The sequence below is a fragment of the Mobula birostris genome, chromosome 25 (assembly GCF_030028105.1).
Source record: "Mobula birostris isolate sMobBir1 chromosome 25, sMobBir1.hap1, whole genome shotgun sequence".
Classification (NCBI taxonomy): Eukaryota; Metazoa; Chordata; class Chondrichthyes; order Myliobatiformes; family Myliobatidae; genus Mobula; species Mobula birostris.
The window spans coordinates 60,416,733-60,439,305 of record NC_092394.1 but is presented as its reverse complement, the minus strand read 5'-3'; the positions used below and the strand labels follow the sequence as shown (position 1 = coordinate 60,439,305).

Genomic DNA, 22,573 nt, shown 5'->3' with positions numbered 1-22,573 from the left:
CGGTGAAATGTACTTGGATAACTCATCTTAAAGTAATTAAAACTGCTGATGTTCTACGCACTGATATTATTGGGTTCCCTTTCAGTAATAAAACTACCACACCATCATCATGTTCCAAGCCCTTACTGGAAATGCTCCCCGTCTCTTTCTGCACTAAAATGACAACTGCATCGATGCTGCTTTGTTCACCCATGCCGAGTTTGTCATTTTCATCAACTTTGTCTCCAACCTCCACCTTGCCCTTAAATTCACTTGGCCCATTTCTGTCACCTCTCTCACCTTTCTCAATCTCTCTGTCTCCATCTCTGGGGACAAGCTGTCTACCAATATTTTTTATAAGCCTTCCAACTCTCACAGCTGCCTTGACTATTCTTCTTCCTACCCTCCCTCCGGTAAAAATGCCATTTCCTTTCCAGAACATCAGAGATGTCCTCTCCCTTCACAGAACAGGATTTCTCTTCCCCCACCATTGATGTTGCCCTTACCCACATCTCCTCCATTTCCCAGATGTCTGCCCTCAGGGTACTGTCAAATCTGTTTGGGTTATCTGCTGTTTCTGGTGCTCCCGACACAGCCTCCTCTACATTGGCAAGACCTGAAATAGATTGGGAAACCACTTTGTTGAGCTCCTTTGCTCCATCCACAATAAGTAGGATTTTCCGGTGGCCAACCATTTTAATTGCAATCCCTATTTCCATTCTGACATAACAGTCCATGGCCTCTTCTACTGCATTATCACCACTGTCACACTGGAGGAGCAACACCTCCTATTCTATCTGGGTAGCTGCCTACCTGATAGCATGAACATTGATATGTCTAATTTCTGGTCAATTTTCCCTTTCCCCTTTTCCTCTGCCATTCCCCATTGCGTCTCCCCTTTTACCTCTTCCTTCTTGACTGCCTGTCATCTCCACCCCACCCCCCTGTGGTGCCCCTCCTCCTTCCCTTTCTCCATGGTCCACTCTCCTCTCCAATCAGATTCCTTCTTCAGCCCTTTACCTTATCCACCTATCACCTCCCAATTTATCAGTTCATCTCCCCTCCCCCTACCTTCTTATTCTGGCTTCTTCTCCCTTCCTTTCCAGTCCTAATAAAGGGCCTCAGTTCAAAACTTTAACTGTTTATTCTCCTCCAGATATGCTTCCTGACCTGCTGAGTTCCTCCAGCATTTTGTATGTGTTATTCATTATCCCTTGTCAGAAATCCCACCCTGCAAGAACTCATTTCAGGGAGATCTCAACCGGAAGTCTCAACCTCATAGCAGTCTGTGTCAATGAATTTGTTAATCTTGCAAGACATCAGATTCACAAGTGTTTTGTGAGACAGCTGACTTCTGAATTCTCTCTTAATGTGCCATGTTCACAATAGCTGCTGTCTTGGTTGATGAGCAGGCATAGTTTTTTGCTATTTCTGAATCAGGAAACATTTTCCTGAATAGCTTGGCTGTGTGCTTACACACCTGGAATGGCAGGTTATGCTCAATGATGAAAGATGTAAAGTGCACCTCAGCTCTAGCGAGCTTCTCTGGTTTTCTGCTGAAAAGAACTGTGAAATACTTGAGCAGCCTTCCTTGCGCTTAGCCTCCCTAATATGTTGTGGTCCCTAAAAGAAATAAAAGCATAAGGTGTATCCTTATTACAGGTGTGCGCCGCTTAACGTCCATTCGGACAATGTCCGATTGCATATGCATCCGCAGTCTTACACACACACACACACACACACACACACACACACACACTGCCTGCAATAATCGGGATCAGAACTTACTTTTTTACTTTGGAATCGGGGATTTTAAATGAGTGATTCAGAAGTTCTGTATCTTCAAGTTCAAGTTTATTGTCATCTGGCTGATTGTCTACAAACGAAACCACCTCCGTCCGGACCACGGTGTAGCCACAATACATGTATCACGCACACCACATAAAACAATATATTACCATATTATTTAATAAAGTGTAATTCAAAAAGCACAGCACAGGTAAACAGTTCGCTGTCCTAATTACGAGACCTCGGTGGGGGCCGGGTATTTATTAAAATCGGTTTTTCTTCTGAAAACACTTAAACCCAGCCCATGGCGGGCTTTGATGTACCTGTGAGTGGAAGTGTTTCAGGAAAGAAACCCCGAAGAATTTGCTTGCTGCGAGCACGTTTTTAAAGATATCTTAGTGGACGATTTTGGAATTTTGCTCCAACTTAAACCCCACTCTAATCCCCTTTAAGATGCCAGCGCACCCCGTCCATATAGGACAGCCTCGCGTAGTCAGGTTGTCACCACCAGCCTTGGGAATTTCTTCGCCAGGCTTTTGTACTTCATCACTGACAGTTGTCCGGATCATTTCGGTGTCATTACTGATGGCAGTAACTGAACTGATGCACTATGGAAGAGAGAGAGAGATTGACTATAAAGCCTGCCCTCAGAGAAAACTGATAGGTCTACTTAGCACAAAGAGAGATCAAGCAGGATTCATTCATTTTCTTTCTTTCTTTTCTCCCTCACCCTCTCCCTCTCTAAAAAATCGATTTCCGGGATATTGTAAATAATTTGTGGGCATCAGGGAGCCGCTATCGATATGCGGAAGGCTCCCGGAACACCCGGGAGAGGTGGGATGTCTGCCTTGTCTTCTTCGGTGTCAAGCTTTCTGACATCACTCTTGTCCATCCTGTATTGTACCCTTCAACTTTCCAAATCATCATTCAGAATCTGGTTTACCATTTGTCACAACGTAGCCATCACCACTTTCAGCCCCATTTTTGGGGTGTTCCCTTTGATTCTTTCTCTTGTGCTTACGTAAATTTCACAGTAACATTGGGAAATGGGAAAGGGGACTGTAGGAATGTTAGTCCATTCTTGTTAGGCCTCCAGTGGTTTTTCCATGATGATGCCTGTACTGAGTTTTGTCAGTGGGCGTTGTATTCTGGTGAATAAAAAGCTGGTGGGTAGCTTCAGCATACATTAACATATACATTTTGAAAGCTTCCAAGTACCTGACATTACTGCACTTTTCAATATTTACGATTTTGGAATAAGAATAAAGTAGTATGTGTCCTGACCACTTAAAACATAATTTTAATAAAATGCAAATGTGAATTTGTATCTGATGACATCCAGAGTGAATTCTGCTGGCTTGTTTCAAGGTGTTGAGCTCCACAGCTGTAACTATGGGGCTGGAGAAGGGGAGAGAAAGCAAGTGTTTCTTTACGTGTGCTGCTGTTGACTAAAATATATTTGGGTTTGATTCAAAGCCTGTTCAAGTGCTGAAAGTGAATTAGTATTCACTTATCATTACTTAGCGCTTGTTCTTTACAAACCAATCTTGTTGACTGCTGAATGAAGTATGAGGATCCAAGAATGGAAGGGGTTAACTGAAAGACTAAAACTGACATTGTTGCAAAAAAATACAGATGAAAGTCCAGGAAATGTCTAGGTGCACCACTACCACAGATGGTGAGAGATAGAAATCAGAGGGACACAATTAAATAGGCTCCTCGGCTGTGTAAGCACTGCACAGTCTTTCTTTCAGAAAACAACCTGGAGGCAGTAGTATTTGTTTTTTTTTCCTGTGGAATATGTAGCTACTTGTAGCCCTACTGTATGTACTGTACAATCAGGTGGGTATGTATGTTTGTGTGGGTGGATGGGTGGGCTGTCTTGGGGTTTTGTGATTGGCTGCCTTGAGCCTCAGGCTGCCTTAAAAGCAGTGAAGCCGGGGTCAAGGGGTACTGTGTGGGCGTGAGATGGAACGCTTGAAAGAGGAACAAACGTCTGACAGCAGCATGCTGGCTCCCTCAGACCTGCAGACGCTTTTGTGTCTCTGTCAGTGCTTCGCTTTCCAGGCCGCATGGTTGTCTATCGTTATTCCTTTCAGCTGGAGATTTACGGGAGGCTTTTGAGTATTAAATACGATGGTAATTGGATGAGGCTGTAGTTACTGTTGTAATGGTGAGTACCTTGAAATTGGCAGTGAATACCATCCTCTTTCTCTCTATCACCGTTGGTTAGGACAGGGGAATCCCTTCACAAGCATGCTGGAAGTCTCTTGATGCATAGTGTCATGAACTGAAGTCTGTAGTGTGTTTTTCCCTGGTATGCATATATAAACAGTAGGGCAGTGTTTCTGGCAAGTATTTGCATTACAGCTGCTCCAACTTGGTTTCATCTTGTGGTAAACACAGCTTAGTTTCCCTTTTGAATTTTTAATGTAAATGGTGTGGAGGATTATCAAAAAGGTGAAGTAAATGTGAGTAAAATATTTGTGGCTTCTTGTAGCGTGTGTCAGTCAAATGCATTTAATTAAAGAAGGGGTTTTCATAAAGTTCCAACCTACAAAAATGGTTGGTATAATCTGTTTAACACTTTCGGGTTCTCTGAAGTAATTGAGATATCTTGAAAAGGGTGTGAGAACGTGACTGCTGATTTTTTATAATTGATGAAAAGTGTTTTTACCTCCCACCCCAGTCCTTAATTACTTGTCTATTTTTTTTGGTCATTTTGTGGAGGGGTTAAGAAGTATGCTTGGTGTCTGAAGAACAGAATAATTCTTATTGTCTGTGAATGTATAAATCGCATGGCTGTGCAAAACATTGCTTCAAAAGGAACAATCTAAGGCGAGGCATTCATATTCATTGTATTGTTTACAAAATTATATCTGTGACTTTGCAAAAGCAGAATAGCAATGCTAATTTGATGGTTTTGCAAGAAGTATGTAAAATTTGGTTATCTGTGGGGTTAATGATTGGAATGGAAATTAATAAGTGTGATTAACCCTTAGATAACCAGAAGCCCTGCTTTTATGGAGCATCACAACCTGTACATTCCTACTTGTGAATATTCAGAATTAAAATTACTTTGGTATACATTGCATACAACGTTATTTTATTGACCCTGACCCTGAAGTCTGCCGAGTTCTATAAAAGTATTCATATGTTTTATTACTTGTGGCCCGTTTAAAGTTTAAGCCGCTTGGAGTTTAAAAAGAACTCCTTGACCATGGGTGTTTATACATTTAAACTTTGCATGATGAATGTTCCTCGTAATACATAATGGATTCAAAATGTTGGTTTGCTTTGGTTGCTCTGAAACCCCAAGTTGCTTGAACACCTTGTTGTATGTGGCCTGCTTATTGAGATCTGCAAAGCTCATGAAAAACAGATAGTCAAATTTTCCAGAAATAGTGACCAATAATTCAGTAATTTTCCTCTCCCGATGAAGGGATATGTGCAAGTTATTTTTGTTTTGTATGTATACCCACAGGCAAGAATGAAGGGAATGATATATGTAGGCAGCAAGGCTAGCCGAACAAATCCATGGTTCAATACTATTACCAGGTTTGCCTAATAATGGACAGTTTATGAAAGTGAAACCCCAAATGAGCAAGTGATCACCCTGCATACAATGTGAGCAACCTTTTCAAAGTTCAAAGTAAATTTATTATAGTACGTATATGTTGCCAATATACTACCTAGAGATTCATTTTCTTACCGGCATTTACAGGGAAAAAAGAAATACAATAGAATTTTACAAAAGAACTATGAATAAACCTTTCACATCATTTCCATCAAGCCATACTAATATTAGTGTTGGTACAGAAGTAGGCTGACTTCAGAGTCAGTTTCTCTCCAAGATTGAGAGAGCGTTCTATGGCAATATAACTTTAAGTCTGACTATTCTTCTATAGAGCTGTCGAGTGTGATGCTTAGTTTTGTACTTCACAAACACAGGGTTACACAGAAAGCACCAGACACAGCCTGGCTCTGAAAACAATCTGACCTACCCTGCAACCCCCAAACAGCCCATTGTGAACATCAGTTAATTACTGTTAACGTTTGTGTGATTGTAATCACAAATTAGTCTTAATTTTGTCAATGTTTTAATCATGTGCTCTAACAGGAATGATATTTCCTGTGGGGCAGCATAGTAGTGTAGTGGTTAGCTTCACACTATTATAGTGCCAGCAACTTAGGTTCAGTTCTGCCACTATCTGCAAGGAGTTTGTATGTTTTCCTCGTGACCGCGTGGACCGGTCAAAGAACACTGAGGCTCTCTACAAGAAGGGTCAGAGCCGCCTCTACTTCCTGAGGAGACTAAGGTCCTTTAACATCTTTCTTCTGACGAAGGGTCTCGGCCTGAAACGTCGACTGCACCTCTTCCTACAGATGCTGCTTGGCCTGCTGCATTCACCAGCAACTTTGATGTGTGTTGCTTGAATTTCCAGCATCTGCAGAATTCCTGTTGTTTGCATTAACATCTGCTGGACGATGCTGAGGATGTTCTACGAGTCTGTGATGGCCAGTGCTATCGTGTTTGCTGTTGTGTGCTGGGGCAGCAGGCTGAGGGCAGCAGACACCAACAGAATCAACAAACTCATTCGTAAGGCCAGTGATGTTGTGGGGATGGAACTGGACTCTCTGACGGTGGTGTCTGAAAAGAGGATGCTGTCTAAGTTGCATGCCATCTTGGTCAATGTCTCCCATCCACTACATAATGTACTGGGTGGGCACAGGAGTACATTCAGCCAGAGACTCATTCCACCGAGATGCAGCACAGAGCGTCACAGGAAGTCATTCCTGCCTGTGGCCATCAAACTTTACAACTCCTCCCTTGGAGGGTCAGACACCCTGAGCCAATAACTATTTATGGTTCTATTACTATTTATTATTTATGGTGCAACTGTAACGAAAACCAATTTCCCCCGGGATCAATAAAATATGACTATGACTATGACTATGTTTCCTCTGGGTCCTCCAGTTTTCTCCCACATGCCAAAGATGGACAGATTAGTAGGTAATTGGTCAGGTGTGTGTAATTGGGCCGCGTGGGTCATTGGCTGGAAGAGTACATTTCTGTGCTGTATATCTAAATAAAATATAAAATAAAGACATTGCATCATAGCTTCCCAAACACACAAAGTTGGACAGCAGCCTGCACCAACATCCCTGCGCCAAAGGCAGGCATGGATATCCCCAACACCTCCAGTCAGATGTCTGGAGGTGTTGCCTCGAAGTGCAGGAGCTGACAGTGTCTGACAGTGCCCAGACACTCAGATCAGCCTCTGTTATCAAATTGCCCCAGGTGATGTGTAAGAACCAGCTAGCTACCCCACTCCCAACAACATGATCATTTACTTACCCCTGATATTGGTAGCCATTTAATTACCCCAGAGCTGCCACATTTATTCTACGTAATTTACTTCCCTCAAGCCTGGCAGCAGAGCCATCTAGTTACCCCCAACCCTTCAACCAAACCACATCCCAGAAACGAGACATCTAATTACCCCAGACAAGGCATCAGGGCAGCATAACATTGACCCAGAGCCACCTAACCTAATTGCCTTAGGAACTGCAACAGGGCCATCTAATTGTGCTAGGCTTGTAACAATTATCCTGAGCCCGTGAACAGAGCCATAAAATTATCCTGGGTTTGAGAACACAGCCATCTAATTACCTCCATCCAGGCCAAAGAGGCATTTGACTTCTCCAAGAGCTGCAGCAGGATCTGACTTCTCCAGGATCTGTGTTAGAATTAATTCAGGGAAATTCCTCTCAGCCCCATGTGTTTAGTTTGAACAAAGAACCTTGCAATTAGAAAGTTCCATAAGAGAAGGTAAAATTTGAAGGAACTGAATCGTTTGGTATTTTCAGTTGAGACTTTATTTGTTAGTTGACTTAATTTGTTCCTGGGTTAAGAGCACCCAATTTACAGACATTCTTACCTGTGAATAAACTCCCATAATATTAAATACAGAAAAACAAAATACTCTGCAGATGCACAACATGCTGGAGGAACTCAGCAGGTTGGGCAGCATCCGTGGAAACGAGCAGTCAACGTTTCGGGCGGAGACCCTTCGTCAGGGCGGAAGAGGGAAGGGGCAGAGGCCCTATAAAGAAGGTGGGGGGAGGGTGGGAAGGAGAAGGCTGGTAGATTCCAAGTGAAAAACCAGGAAGGGATAAGATCAAGGGGTGGGGGAGGGGAAGCAGGGAGGGGATAGGCAGGAAAGGTGAAGAAGGAATAGGGGAAAGCACAATGGGTAGTAGAAGGAGTCAGAACCATCAGGGAGGTGATCAGCAGCTGGAGGAGGGGGCAGAGTGAAACTGGGATGGGGGAAGGGAGGGGGTGGGAATGTTCATGCCAAGGGACTGGAGACTACCCAGATGGTATATCAAGTCACTTTTTATTGTCATTTCCACCATAACTGCTGGTACAGTACTCAGTAAAAATGAGACAACGTTTTTCAGGACCATGGTGCTACATGAACAATACAAAAACTACACTGAACTACATAAAAAACATAAAACTACACTAGACTACAGACCTACCCAGGACTGCATAAAGTACACAAAACAGTGCAGGCATTACAATAAATAATAAACAAGACAATAGGCACAGTGGAGGGCAGTAGGTTGGTGTCAGTCCAGGCTCTGGGTATTGAGGAGACTGATGACTTGGGGGAAGAAACTGTTACATAGTCTGGTCATGAGAGCCCGAATACTTCGGTGCCTTTTGCCAGATGGCAGGAGGGAGAAGAGTTTGTATGAGGGGTGTGTGGGGTCCTTCATAATGCTGTTTGCTTTACGGATGCAGCATGTGGTGTAAATGTCTGTAATGGGAGACCTCAGCTGACCTCAATATCTGCTGCAGGGTCTTGTGATCGGAGATGGTGCAATTTCCGAACCAGGCAGTGATGCAGCTGCTCAGGATGCTCTCAATACAACCTGTGTAGAATGTGGTGAGGATGGGGGGTGGGAGATGGACTTTTCTCAGCCTTCGCAGAAAGTAGAGACACTGCTGGGCTTTCTTTGCTGTGGAACTGGTGTTGAGGGACCAGGTGAGATTTTCCACCCGGTGAACACCAAGAAATGTGGTGCTCTTAACAATCTCTACAGAGGAGTCGTCGATGTTCAGCAGAGAGTGGTCGATCCGTGTCCTCCTGAAGTCAACAACCATCTCTTTTCTTTTGTTCACATTCAGAGACAGGTTGTTGGCTCTGCACCAGTCTGTTAGCTGCTGCACCTCCTCTCTGTATGCTGACTCATCGTTCTTGCTGATGAGACCCACCACGGTCATGTCATCGGCAAACTTGATGATGTGATTCGACCTGTGTGTTGCTGCACAGTCGTGGGTCAGCAGAGTGAACAGCAGTGGACTGAGCACACAGCCCTGAGGGGCCCCCGTGCTCAGTGTGATGGTGTTGGAGATGCTGCTTCCAATTCGGACTGACCGAGGTCTCCCAGTCAGGAAGTCTAGGATCCAGTTGCAGAGGGAGGTGTTCAGGCCCCATAGGCTCAGCTTTCCAATCAGTTTCTGAGGAATGATTGTGTTGACTGCTGAACTGAAATCTATGAACAGCATTCAAACATACGTGTCTTTTTGTCCAGGTGGGTTAGGGCCAGGTGGAGGGTGATGGCAATGGCGTCATCTGTTGAACAGTTGGGACGGTACGCGAACTGCAGGGGGTCCAGTGAGAGGGGCAGCAGGGTCTTGATGTGCCTCATGACGAGCCTCTCGAAACACTTCATGATGATGGATGTGAGTGCGACGGGACGGTAGTCATTGAGGCTGGACACTGAAGACTTCTTTGGCATGAGGACAATGGTGGCGGCCTTGAAGCACGTAGGAATGATGGCGCTGCTCAGGGAGATGTTGAAGATGTCAGTGAGAATCTCAGCTAGCTGGTCTGCACATCCTCTAAGCACTCTGCCAGGAGTATTGTCTGGTCCAGCAGCCTTCTGTGGGTTGACGCTGCAGAGGGTTCTCCTCACATCGGCCACGGTAAGACACAGCACCTGGTGGTTTGGAGGAGGGGTGGTCTTCCTCACTGCCACATCATTTTCCACCTCAAAGCGAGCGTAGAGGTTATTCAATGCATCTGGGTGGGAGGCATCACCAGCACAGGCAGGTGGTGTTTTCTTATAGTCATAGTCATACTTTATTGATCCCGAGGGAAATTGGTTTTCATTACAGCTGCACCATAAATAATTAAATAGTAATAAAACCATAAATAATTAAATAGTAATATGTAAATTATGCCAGGAAATAAGTCCAGGACCAGCCTATTGGCTCAGGGTGTCTGACCCTCCAAGGGAGGAGTTGTAAAGTTAGATGGCCACAGGCAGGAATGACTTCCTATGACGCTCAGTGTTGCATCGCGGTGGGATGAGTCTCTGGCTGAATGTACTCCTGTGCCCACCCAGTACATTATGTAGTGGATGGGAGACATCGTTCGAGACGGCATGCAACTTAGACATCATCCTCTTTTCAGACACCACCGTCAGAGAGTCCAGTTCCATTCCCACAACGTCACTGGCCTTACGAATGAGTTTGTTGATTCTGTTGGTGTCTGCTACCCTCAGCCTGCTGCCCAGCACACAACAGCAAACATGATCGCACTGGCCACCACAGACTTGTAGAACATCCTCAGCATCGTCCGGCAGATGTTAAAGGATCTCAGTCTCCTCAGGAGATAGAGACGGCTCTGACCCTCCTTGTAGACAGCCTCAGTGTTCTTTGACCAGTCCAGTTTATTGTCAATTCGTATCCCCAGGTATTTGTAATCCTCCACCATGTCCACACTGACCCCCTGAATGGAAGCAGGTGTCACCGGTACCTTAGCTCTCCTCAGGTCTACCACCAGCTCCTTAGTCTTTTTCACATTAAGCTGCAGATAATTCTGCTCACACCATGTGACAAAGTTTCCTACCGTAGCCCTGTACTCAGCCTCATCTCCCTTGCTGATGCATCCAACTATGGCAGAGTCATCAGAAAACTTCTGAAGATGACAAGACTCTGTTAAGTAGTTGAAGTCCGAGGTGTAAATGGTTAAGAGAAAGGGAGACAAGACAAGGGAGCACCGCAGTTGTAGTTGGTGATGTCCTGAATGCCCTTCCACGTGCACCGTGTGTCGCCGCTGTCCTGGAAGTGGCTGTGGATTCGCTAGGCATGTGCACTCTTTGCCTCTCTGATGGCCTTAGACAGTTTGGCCCTTGCTGTTGTTAGGGCTGCCTTGTCGCCTGCTCTGAAGGCGGAGTCACGGGTCTTCAGCAGCGCACACACCTCTGCAGTCACCCATGGCTTCCGGTTAGTGCATGTAGTGATGGTCTTGGCCACAGTGACGTCACCAATGCACTTGCTATGTACTCCTCTAAGTCGGTTGCAGCCTCCCTAAACATGTGCCTCAAAGCAGTCTTGGAAGAGCAGAGATGGCTGCTGCTGGCCAGGTTCTCACCTGCTTCTGAACTGGTCTGGAGTGTCTGACGAGCAGTCTGTATGCTGGGATTAGCGTAACAGAGATGTGGTTTGAGTAACTGAGATGGGGGCAGGTCTCCGCTTGGTACGCGTCGGGAATGTTTGTGTAAACAAGGTCCAACGCGTTCGCCCCTCTCGTTGCAAAGTCCACATACTGATGAAATTTGGGGAGCACTGACTTAAGGTTCGCGTGGTTAAAATCTCTGGTGACAATAAACAGTCCATCAGGGTGTGCGTTCTGCAGCTCGCTAATAGCCCCATACAGTTCACAGAGCGCCTCCTTAGCATTAGCGCTGGGGGGAATGTATACACAGACTACAAGGACAATGGTGAATTCCCGTGCCAAATAGAATGGTCTGCATCTAACAGTCACAAACTCCACTCGCGATGAGGTGTTGCTTCTCCAACCTGAGTCTGGCCTCATCATGGCAGTAGAGGAGACCATGATTGGACATATCCGAATGGGAATGTGAAGCAGAGTTGAAGTGGATGGCAACCAGGAGATCCTGTCTGTTGTGGCGGATTGAGAGGAGGTGCTCAATGAGGCAGTCCCCCAATCTGCATCAGGTTTCACCGATGTAGAGGAGGCCACACCAGGAGCACTGGATGCAATAGATGACCCCAACAGAAATGAAGTGAAGTGTTGCCTCACCTGGAAGGACTGCTTGGGGCCCTGAGAGAGGAGGTGTAGGGACAGATGTAGCACTTACGCTTATAGGAATAAGTGCCGGGTGGGAGGGATGTGTGGACCAGGGAGTCACGGAGGGAACGATCCCTGCGGAAAACAGAGAGGAGTAGAGAGGGAAAGATGTGTTTAGCGGCGGGGAGGGGGTCCTGTTGAAGGTGGCGGAAGTTGCAGAGGATAATGTGCTGGATCTGGAGGCTGGTGGGGTGGTAGGTGAGGACAATGGGAACTCTGTCCCTGTTGTGGTGAGGGGAGGATGGGGTGAGGGCCGAAGTACGGGAAATGGAGGAGATGCGGGTGAGGGCATCATTGATGACAGCAGAAGGAAAACCACGATCCTTAAAGAAAGAGGACACTTGAGATGTCCTGGAACAGAAAGCCTCATCCTGGGAGCAGGTGCGGCAGAGACGGAGGAACTGGGAATAGGGCATAGCATTTTTGTATGTGGCAGGGTGGGAAGGGTATAGTCGAGGTAGTTATGAGAGTCAATAGGCTTATAGAGGATGTCAGTGGACAGTCTGTCTCCAGAGATGGAGACCGAGAGATCGAGAAAGGGGAGAGAAGTGTCCAAGATGGACCAAGTGAATTTGAGGGCTGGGTGGAAGTTAGAAGCAAAGTCGATGAAATTGACGAGGTCAGCATGTGTGCAGGAAGCAGCACCACTGTAGTCGTCAATGTAGCGAAGGAAAAGTTGGGGAGCAGTGCCAGTATAGGTTTGGAGCACAGACTGTTCCACATAACCAACGAAGAGGCAGGCATAGCTGGGGCCCATGCGAGTTCCCATAGCTACACCCTTGGTCTGAAGAAAGTGGGAAGAGCTAAAAGAGAAGTTATTAAGTGTGAGTACCAGTTCCACCAACCAGAGGAGGGTAGTGGTGGTGGGGAACTGGTGAGGTCTATTATCCAGAAAGTAGCGGAGGGCTTTGAGGCCTTCTTGATGGAGAATGGAAGTGTATAAGGATTGGACATCCATAGTGAAAATGAAGCGGTCGGGACAGGGGAACTGGAAGATATTGAAGAGGTGGAGGGCATGGGATGTATCCTGGATGTAGGTGGGGAGGGACTGAACTACGGGTGACAAAATAGAGTCCAGGTCAGCAGATACAAGTTTGGTGGGGCAGGAGCAGGCAGAAACTATGGGTCTACCGGGACAGTCAGGCTCGTGGATCTTGGGGAGAAGGTAAAACTGAGCAGTGTGGGGTGTGGGAATTATGAGCTTGGTGGCTGAGGATGGAAGGTCTCCAGAGTTGATAAGGGCGGTGATGGTACGGGAGACAATGGCTTGATGTTTCTTGGTGGGGTCCTGTTCCAGGGGTAAGTAAAAGGAGGTGTCAGAGAGCTGTCGTTTGGCCTCAGTGAGGTAGAGGTCTGTCTGCCAGACTACTACCTCACCACCTTTGTCTGCGGGTTTGATGGTGAGGTTGGGATTAGTGCGCAGAGATTGGAGGGTAGTGCGTTCAGAGGGAGTGAGGTTGGAACAGGAGAGAGGAGTGGTGAAGTTGAGATGATTGATGTCTCCGCGACAGTTGGAGATGAAAAGATCGAGTGCAGGTAGAAGGCCTGGGCGAGGTGTCCAGGAGGAGGAGGAGGGTTGATGACAGGAGAAGGGGGTCATCAGTAGGAGGAGGGGAATCCTTGCCAAAGAAATAGGCTCGGAGACGTTGGCAACAGAAGAAGAGTTAAGCGTCATGGCGGGCATGGAACTCACTGAGGTGTGGACGGAGGGGAACAAAAGTGAGGCCCTTGCTAAGGACAGAACGTTCTGCCTATTAAATACAGAAGTCTGACGTACTTTCCTACAAACAGCAGAACTAGTTTCATCCCTCTCTTCACTTTGAGTAGCAGTTCTACCTCATCAGCCTTGCATGCTTTTGATATAATTCATAACCATATTGTGGAGATATGGTTACCATATACCGTGATTTGTTTTCTAACTTGATGGAGAAAATTGACTGATGGACACCTGTGAAAATGGATCCTGTCTATAACCCAGAATTTGTAAACAAAGATGCTTTGGACTGTTTTCCTTGTCCTGGGCAACCATAGGTATCTGATGTATTGTTACCTGCATCCGCTGTGTCTCTGGTTTTTAGAGCCTGAGCAACATTAATCCTGACCATGAGCAAACTATATTTCAGGAAGTTGTCTTCCCCCAGCTGGAGAGCACAGTCAGAGAGGAACTGAATGATCGGCAAATGGCAGAAAAGAGCGGGCAACTAGTCCTGCAGACGCTTGATACCATCTGGCTCTCTAAACAGTGGTCACTTTGGAACATGGGTGGGAAGAGGTTTCCATTAGAAGGTGCTAAAGTCAAAAGACTCTCAGATCACTGATCTGTAACGCCAATTCCAGCATAGAAACCAGTGATCAGACCAGTTCTAAAGGTAGTGAAAGCCTGACGTGAGGGTGTAATCTCTGCACTGCAGGACTGCTTTGATAATGCAAACTGGACAATGTTCGGGAAGGCTGCTACCTATGGCAACCATGTTAACAACAAGGAATATGTGGATTCTGTGACCGTGTACATAGAGAAGTGTACTAAGAATGTTAGATCACCAAACACATCCGGGTGAGGGCAAATCAGAAGCCATGTCTTATTGCAGAGATCCATGCACGGCTGAGGGATCGTGATGCTACCTTTAGATCGGGGAATACTCTCAGGGAAGCAAGAGCTGTGCTTTCCTGCTCCATCAGGAAGGCAAAATTTGAGTATTCTCAGAGAATTTCCAACCACTTCTGTAATACCAGAGACATGAGGCGCGTGTGGCAGGAAATTCAGAGGATTAGAGATTACAAGTCTACTCTGTGTATCAGTGACAGGATGCTTCACTGCCTGAAAGGCTGGATGTCTTCTACACCCAGTTTGATGTGCAGAAAAAGTGCTGGTGATGAAGGCACCCCACCCCCGAGGGGAGCGAACACTCCATCTGGCTGAAGCTGAGGAGAGGAAGACCCTGGCCAGAGACAACCCACGCAAAGCTGTAGGGCCCAATAATTTACTACATTGGGCTTGGAAAGGCTGCGCAGCCCAGCTGATGGAGGTGCTGACGGATCCATTGTCCCCTTGGTTTTCAAGGCAGCAACCATCATTCCAGTTCCAAAGAAGGCGACAGTGACCTGTCTAAAGGACTATAGTCTGGTGACATTAACATCAACAATTATGAAATGCTTTGAGCGGCTGGTCATGGAGCACATTAAAGCCTTCTCCTGGTGACATTGGACTCTTTCCAGTTCACTCATCGCTCAAATCGATCCACTGATGATTCAATAGCTTCTGCCCTCTACTCTGTCCTGTCCGAACTGGAAAATAGGGTCTCATATGCTAGGCTGCTGTTTATAGACTTCAGTTCAGTGTTCAACACCTTCATACCCCAGAAACTGGTGGGGAAACTGTCCTTGCTAGATTTCATCATCTCTCTCTAGATTTGGATGCTGGACTTCTTAACAGTATGGCCACAGTTGATCTGTGTGGGTGGCAACATCACTCGTCCCATTACGCTGAGCACTGGTGCTCCCCAAGGCCGTGTGCTCAGCCTACTGCTGTCCACACTGCTGGCAAATGACTATGTCACAGGATCCAGCTCAAACAATGTCATCAAGTTTGTGGTTAGCCTTCTCAAGAATGATGATGAGATAGAGAATAGAGATGAAGTGGAGTAGCTGGTGGATTGGTGTGAGAAGAACAACCTAAGCCTGAATGTGGAGAAGACACAGGAAATCATTGTGGAGCAGGAAGGTGCAGACAAACCATCCCTCTCTGCGAATACCTGGCTCCTCCATAGAGAGAGTTAAGTGCACCAAATTCCTAGGAGTTAACATCACAGATGACCTCACCTGGTCCCTTAATATCACCTCCACTTCCTAAGAAGACTGAGACAAGCAAGGCCTCCACCCCGTCCCCTCGCCCCCATCTTAACTGCATTTTACAGGAACACCATCGAGAGCGTCCTGAAAAGTTGCATCTCCATCTGGTATGGAAGCAGTCAAGCACTGGACCAGAAATCCCTACAAAGGGCTGAGAGCAGCTGAGAGGACCATAGGGGTCTCCTTCAGGGACATTTATCAGGAGCATTGCATATATAGAGCACTATATTATTAAGGATCCCACCCATTCATCCAGCATCTTCTTTGGCTTTCTGCCATCAAACAGGAGACTACATGGTTAATCTGTTCTTTACCTTACAATATTTAATATTAATATGCTATATTTTGGTTATTTGTGATTCATCTGTAGATTTTATAAGTTCATAAGGTATACTGTGTTATAGGTGTTACATGTACTACTATACACCCTGGTTCAGAGAAACTTCTAATTTCTATATACATTATATGGTTATATACATTTTATACATGTACGTAGTTAAATGACAATAAACTTGACTTCAAGACTGTAGCACCATGGGTCAATGGGCTGTTAGTGAGGGAGAGGAAAAATTAGTGGAAGGCATTCTACAGTCTCAGGTTGGATTCTGGGATGGTACATTACCTCCCAGATGCTGGGATTAAGGACATCACTAAGAACCTGCAGAGCATATTTCTGTGAGAGAGGGTGAACAACCAGAGGTCATGATCCATGTTGGTGCCAACAGTAATGCAGGGAGAGAAAAGCATGATGTCTGACAAGAATATTTTAAGGAGTTTGGAAAGAGATCAAGAAACAGGACCTCAAAGGTAGGCATCTTTGTATACTTTATATTATGATGCTTTTAACCTCTCTCAATTTCTCTTTTCATTTTCTCCTGTGCCACAAGGGAAATTGGGAGAGGTTAAAAGCACCAGATCTGGACTAGGGGTTCTTAACCTGGGTCTTCAGTTCCCTGGTTAATGGTGGGGGGCTATGGTATAAAAAAGGTTGGGAACCCCTGATCTAGACTTAAGAGAGAATTCAAGAAGGTCTAGGATAGATTAATGGCATACTTAAACGTGAGAAACATCTTCAATAAGAAAGGTGAACTCCAGGCACAATTAGACATGTGGATTCATATTATTGTAGCAGTAGCAGAGACCTGAATTCAAAAAAGTCAAATTCAAAGGTTCAAAAGTCCAATTTAATGTCAGAGAAATGTATACAATATACATCCTGAAATACTTTTTCTTCGCAACCACCCATGTAAGCAGAGGAGTGCCCCAAGGAATGACCGTTAAATGTTAGAACCCCAAAGTCCCCACTCCCCAAGCTCCCCTCCCTCCCACGCATAAGCAGCAACAAGCAGCAATCCCCGCTTCCTACACCAGCAAAAAAAAGTATGGGCGTCCGCCACTGAGCACTCAAGCGTGAGCAAAGCAATAGCAAAGACACAGACCTGCAGTTAGCCCAAAGACTTCGCATTTCACCCGGTATTCGACATACCGCAGGTTCTCTCTCTCCCTAATAAGGGAGAAGGGGATGTCTCTGTTTTCCCATCGAGTTGGGAGACATAACAAACTAGTTTACGATGTTAAAAGTCCATTACGTTGCTTTTTTTGAGCTCTGTACCTGAAGATCTCAAAGATCTCGGGTCTCCGGGCACACAGGCTGTAGATATTTCGACTCCCCCGATGACACACGGGTCTCCTGCTGTGACACCAACCCTCGATCCGCTGGTCTCCAGAGCTCCTTAGGCCGAGCCATTGGTGTGCTGAACAATGGCCAGTTATGAAACCACGAGAGCAGGTCCCATTCCCACAAAGAACCGTAGTCAGCATGTAACTCCAGGTCAGGATCTTCAAAAGAACCCTGAAAGGGAAAAATAAAGATATTAAAGATGGAAATAGAGCTGTTTCCGAAGATGCAAGCAAAGGAGATGCCATTTAGCTCTGCCTCCAAAAATCTATCGTCAAAGTGCATATGTCACCATATGCTGCCTTGAGATTTGTTTTCTTGCAGGTATTTATGAGAAAATAAATGCAATAGATTTATGAAAAACTATACATAACCAAAGACTGACAAACAACCAATGTGCAAAAGAGGACAAAATGTGCAAAAAAATAAATAAATAATACTGAGGACGTGAGTCCTTGAAAGCGAGTCCGTAGTTTGTGGAATCATATCAGGCTTGTGGTGAGTGAAGTTATCCATGCCTGTTCAGGAGTCTGATGGTTGTATGGTAACAACATTCCTTGAACCTGGTGATGTGGGAGCTGAGGCTCCTCTATCTCCTGCCCGATGATAGTAGAGCGTTACCTGGACACTCCCCCTAAATATACGTAGGTTTAGGGGTGGTGCCTGGGAAAAGTTACTATGTTTAGGAGAACTTTTTTCTGCCCTAGTGAATTGGCTTCCTTGGGATTGGTTCATGGGAAAAGCCAAGATGTGGAGCAGGTATCATTGGGATAGCATTAGGAAATGATGAATATAACATGAATTTAATATCATAAAATTACAAATATCTAGGGAAAAGGGTATAGATTTTTTTTACAAAGTGAATGTAGTTAATCGAGGAAGGGCCAATTTCAATCTGGCCAAAATATATTGGAATCAGTCTGGCAGGCAAACTTTCAATTGATCATGGACGGATTATAAAATGGATATGTTTCAGGTTAAAGGACAGGGAAATTAAAGCCAGAGCCCACTGATGTCACAAACAGCAGTAAAAAAGGGCCGATGACCAATGTCAGATTGTTACAGGAATGATGATAGAAAGTATTGAGGGGAAATTTAAATAAAAAAGCAGAGTCCAAGCAAGAGCAAAAGGAAAGACTGGAAGGAAACACAAACTTAATACTAATGACATGCAACTTTGTAAAGGGTTATAAGAGAAGAGGTTAAATTGGTCAGAAATCATAGTTTTTACTGTTACGTACCCCGTAACTGGGTTGCCAAACCAGCAGAAATGGACCACTTAGTTGGAGTCTGGATTACTGGAACTAAGAAAGTTTTATTAAAGAAATAAGTAACACAGTACTCTAAACGTAAGGATATAAATGCAACAGGTTAGCAATGATAAAACACACATGTACACAGAACTAGGATAATAGGAATCAATCAAGCTCTATCGCAGTCTAGGGGTAAAATGATCAGTCTCAAGTGACGCAGAGTTCAGTTCAGCTGAGTACAGTTCGCAGTAATCGCTGTTGTGCCGCTGGAGAGAGAGAGAGAGAGTGAATGCAAATTTCGATTCAACAGACCTTTGATGTTCCCCGCAGTCAGCTTTCGGGCGAGCTCTTTTACTGTCTTCGGAGGTCACCGACTGTGACCCCTCCGTTCCGGATACGATCGTTCTTCCGTGGTGAACCCGGCACCCAGGCATGGGCGGACACACACACCAGGTTCCCGCCGATGGTACCTTCTCACCCTGTGCATCTATTGGTCGGTCCCGCGACCAGACCTCCAAACTGCCACCAACTTGTGGGGGCACACCGTACTTCCAGGGTCTCGTTATCTCATGATCTCGTGGTGTCTGTCTTGCCTTAGCGAACCTGTTCCTTTTATCCCCCTGCTGGGGTATTGCCTGTCCCTCAAACTTCAAACAGTTCAGGTTCAAAGCAACCGGTCTGTCAATACTCGGAACTCTGTCTCTTTTCGTTAATCTCTCTCTTCTCTCATTAACATTTTGAACGCTTCTCCCTTTGTCTTTCTTATCTCCCTCATCAGCATCAATCTTCTGATAACTTGGTTTTTCGTCACATTACCAAGGAAAATGTGCTGGAGTTTCAGCAGAGGAAACTCTCTAAAAACTAAGAAGCAGTAGATAATTCTAAAACAAGCTGCACTTGCACATGTGCTAAATCACCTGGTCCAGATGGGATGCATCCCTGGTTACCGGGGGAAGTAAGGGAAGTTATTGCCGATCTCTCCCAAATATTTGTAGGTTCAGTGTGGTGCCTGGGTACTACAAAATTAGAACTGCTATTCTCTAGATGGGGTTTAAAAAAAAAGTGTTGTAAGCATAGGAGAATGAGTGGAGATTTGTTGGAGGTATACAAAATTATAAGAAGTATAAACAGGGTAAATACAAGTAGGCTCTTTCCACTGAGCCTTGGTAGACTAGAACTGGATCTGGTAGGTTAAGGGTGAAAAGTGAAATATTTAAGGAAAACCTGGGGGTGGGGGCTTCTTTACTCAGAGTGTGGTACAGGAGTGTTGAATGAACTGTCAGCAGAAGTGGTAGATGTGGAATCCAACATTTTAAGAGGTTTGGATAAGTGTATGGATATGAGTGATATGGAGGGCTATGGTGCAGGTGTGGGCCAATAGCACGAGGCAGAATAACAGTTCAGCGTGGACTAGGTGGGCCAAAGGACCTTTGTGCTGTAGTGCTGTATAACCCTATGGCTGGGTGCTGGGACCGCAGCTATTTACAATATACATTAATGATTTACATGAAGGGATTAAAAGTAACATTAGCAAATTTGCAGATTGCTGGGTGGCAGTGTGAAATGTGAGGAGGATGTTATGAGACTGCAGGGTGACTTGGACAGGTTGGGTGAGTGGGCAGATGCATGGCAGATGCAGTTTAATGTGGGTAAATGTGAGGTTATCCACTTTGGTGGCAAGAACAGGAAGGCAGATTACTATCTGAATGGTGTCAAGTTAGGAAAAGGGGAAGTACAACGAGATCTAGGTGTCCTTGTTCATCAGTCACTGAAAGCAAGCATGCAGGTACAGCAGGCAGTGAAGAAAGCCAGTGGCATGTTGGCTTTCATAACAAGAAGAGTTGAGTATAGGAGCAAAGGGGTCCTTCTGCAGTTGTACAGGGCCCTGGTGAGACCACACCTGGAGTATTGTGTGTAGTTTTGGTCTCCAAATTTGAGGAAGGACATTCTAGCTATTGAGGAAGTACAGCGTATGTTCACGAAGTTAATTCCCGGGATGGCGGGACTGTCATATGTTGAAAGGTTGGAGCGAATGGGTTTGTATACACTGGAGTTTAGAAGGATGAGAGGGGATCTGATTGAAACATATAAGATTATTAAGGGATTGGACACGCTAGAGGCAGGAAACATGTTCCCGATGTTGGGGGAGTCCAGAACCAGAGGGCACAATTTAAGAATAAGGGGTAGACCATTTAGAACGGAGTTGAGGAAAAACTTTTTCACACACAGAGTTGTGGTTCTGTGGAATGCTCTGCCTCAGAAGGCAGTGGAGGCCAATTCTCTGGATTCTTTCAAGAAAGAGTTAGAGCTCTTAAAGATAGCAGAGTGAAGAGATATGGGGAGAAGGCTGGAAAAGGGTACTGATTGTGGATGATCAGCCATGATCACAGTGAATGGTGGTGCTGGCTCGAAGGGCTGAATGGCCTACTCCTGCACCTATTGTCTATTGTGTATTGGCTCTAAAGCCAGTAACTACAGACTAACAGTTTACCTGTGATGGTGGTAAGACTTCTAGGAGCAGCAATTGGGGATAGAACTGAAGTCACTTGGAATGTGTGGTTGAATTCGAGAAAACCAGCATGGATTTGTGAGGGGAAATTTTGTCTAGCTATCTTGATTAGGTTACAGAGGGTCATTGAGAGAAAAGCAGTTGAGAGATAGACTTCTAAAAATTGAATACGGTGTCGCACAGTGGGTTATCTGCAAGACTGAAGGGTGTAAATTAAAAGGTTCCATTAGAGTATGGATAGAAAATGGGATACAGAGGTAACAAAAGGCTTTCTGGGTCAGATAGAATTATATAATGATTGGTCCGGGGAGCACAGCTGTTCTTAATATATATTAGACTTGAGTATAAGATACAATTGCCAAATTTATAGATCACACAAAATTTAATGAGCTAGGAAGAGCATAAAGTAGAGTTGAAGGAGACTTAGACAAGACTGGTGGACTGAGTGGACAGGTAGAAAATGAAAGGTAGTGCTAAGAATTGTGTATTACATTTTGTTAAGAAGAGTAAATGGCAATATAGACTAGAGGGGATGATTCTACAGAGGCTACAAATGAGGTTAATCAGTCACATGGTGTAATTCGATGGCGTAGGCTCTTTGACTGGAAGAGTCTGTCATGCACTGTCTCTCTACTGGTTAGATTGTTCTTTCATGGAGTTGGTGTCTGTTTGCTCTGATTCTGTGATGTCTGTGATGCGTGAACATACAGGAGTGAGATATATCAGCTAGTTGAGTGGTATCGCAGCAACAACCCTTCCACTCAATATCAGTCAGACCAAAGGACTGAATGTGGACTTCAGAAAGGGTATGACATCAGTCCTCATCAAGGGATCAGAAGTGGAAAGAGTGAACAATTTCAAATTCCTGGGCAGCAATATCTGAGGAAACAACACATCGATGCAGCTACAAAGAAGGCACAGCAGCAGCAGCAGCAGCAGCAGCAGCTATTTGGAGTTTGAGGAGATCTGGTATGTCGCCAAAAATACTTGCAAATTCCTACAGATGTACTGTGGAGAGTATTCTAGTTAGCTGCATCACTGTCTGGTATGGGGGGTGGGGGGTGGGGGGGGGGCTACTGTACGGGATTGAAGTAAGCTGCAGAAAGTTATAAACTTAGCTCCATCATGGGCATCATCCTCCATAGTATCCAGGACATCTTCAAGGAGCGATGCTTCAAAAGGGTGTTGTCCATCACTAAGAACCCCCATCACCTAGGTCGTGCTCTGTTCTCATTGCTACCATCAGGGAGGAGGTTCAAAAGCCTGAAGGCACATTCTCAATGATTCAGGAACAGTTTCTTCCATTAACACTACTTCAGACATTTTTTAAAATTTCTATTTTGCA

The 22,573-nt window shown here is 45.3% G+C and overlaps 1 protein-coding gene across 3 annotated transcripts in view; it reads left to right on the top strand.

Annotated features, from left to right (window-relative positions):
• cabin1 (calcineurin binding protein 1) overlaps positions 1–22,573 on the top strand; it is a 667,425-nt gene that overhangs the window by 396,048 nt on the left and 248,804 nt on the right. The window lies entirely within an intron of this gene.